The 1,849-nt window shown below is 43.2% G+C and overlaps 1 pseudogene; it reads right to left on the bottom strand.

Moving 5' to 3' along the window:
* Positions 1-1,070: 1,070 nt before the first annotated feature.
* LOC148766721 (5S ribosomal RNA) lies at positions 1,071-1,188 on the bottom strand (annotated as a pseudogene).
* Between the last annotated feature and the right edge of the window lie 661 nt (positions 1,189-1,849).

The raw sequence follows: 1,849 nt of genomic DNA, 5'->3' as shown, positions 1-1,849 counted from the left end.
CGAAACCCGAAACCCGAAACCCGAAACCCGAAACCCGAAACCCGAAACCCGAAACCCGAAACCCGAAACCCGAAACCCGAAACCCGAAACCCGAAACCCGAAACCCGAAACCCGAAACCCGAAACCCGAAACCCGAAACCCGAAAACCCGAAACCCGAAACCCGAAACCCGAAACCCGAAACCCGAAACCCGAAACCCGAAACCCGAAACCCGAACCCGAAAACCCGAAACCCGAAACCCGAAACCCGAAACCCGAAACCCGAAAACCCGAAACCCGAAACCCGAAACCCGAAACCCGAAACCCGAAACCCGAAACCCGAAACCCGAAACCCGAAACCCGAAACCCGAAACCCGAAACCCGAAACCCGAAACCCGAAACCCGAAAACCCGAAAACCCGAAACCCGAAACCCCAAAACCCGAAACCCGAAAACCCGAAACCCGAAAACCCGAAACCCCGAAACCCGAAACCCGAAACCCGAAACCCGAAACCCGAAACCCGAAACCCGAAACCCGAAACCCGAAACCCGAAACCCGAAACCCGAAACCCGAAACCCGAAACCCGAAAACCCGAAAACCCGAAACCCGAAACCCGAAAACCCGAAAACCCGAAACCCGAAAACCCGAAAACCCGAAAACCCGAAACCCGAAACCCGAAACCCGAAAACCCGAAAACCCGAAACCCGAAAACCCGAAACCCGAAACCCGAAACCCGAAACCCGAAACCCGAAACCCGAAACCCGAAACCCGAAACCCGAAACCCGAAACCCGAAACCCGAAAACCCGAAAACCCGAAAACCCGAAAACCCGAAACCCGAAAACCCGAAACCCGAAACCCGAAACCCGAAACCCGAAACCCGAAACCCGAAAACCCGAACCCGAAACCCGAAAACCCGAAACCCGAACCCGAAACCCGAAAACCCGAAAACCCGAAAACCCGAAAACCCGAAACCCGAAACCCGAAACCCGAAACCCGAAAACCCGAAACCCGAAACCGAAAACCCGAAACCGAAAACCCGAAAACCCGAAACCCGAAACCCGAAAACCGAAACCCGAAAACCCGAAACCCGAAACCCCGAAACCCGAAGACTTCCCAGGGGGTCACCCATCCTGGTACTACTCTCGCGCAAGCACGCTTAACTTCGGAGTTCTGATGGGATCCGGTGCATTAGTGCTGTGTGGTATTTAGATGTAAATAGGTTAAATAATTTATTTAACATATGTATATCTCAATTAAGTAAATAATTTTTCATTGTATTTCTTTTCAATAAAAAATATATCTTCCTTCTATTGCATTTTTTTTTATTTTTATATTATTACCATATTTAATTGATTGTTTATTTTTTCATTGTTCATAGAGAAGTACATAAACCACCACATATTCACTTATTCCACCATCATTTTATTTTTATTATGCATTTAGTTATTTCATCATTTTGTATTGAGGTTTTCTTTTTCATTATTGACAACTATTGATATTTTCATCACATGATTTTAATTATTTTGTGTACAATTCAGCTATTTAATCGTAATTTTTCAATGTTAATAAACAGTAGATTATTATTATTAATGATTAACTGTTATTCAAAACTATTTAAACTCATAAGAAATAACATTTATGGTATTAAAATCATAAATCATATTTGTCCATCATGCCTTATAAATGATAACTTTTTTTTCATTAGTAAAATATATTATTTATTAGGGAAATTCGAAAAAATCGTTTAGCCTGATAATTAATACTACGTTTCCTAATATTTGTTTGATTTTTACCGTTTTACAAGATTTTCGACCAATATAAATATCGATATCCATCACTTCAAATTATGTAGCTACTAGCACTTCTCCACA

The sequence above is a fragment of the Erythranthe guttata genome, chromosome 12, assembly GCF_056151865.1.
Source record: "Erythranthe guttata isolate IM_541 chromosome 12, IM_541, whole genome shotgun sequence".
In the NCBI taxonomy this organism is placed as follows: Eukaryota; Viridiplantae; Streptophyta; class Magnoliopsida; order Lamiales; family Phrymaceae; genus Erythranthe; species Erythranthe guttata.
The sequence above is the reverse complement of the archived record's forward strand: the minus strand, read 5'-3'. Positions and strand labels throughout refer to the sequence as shown.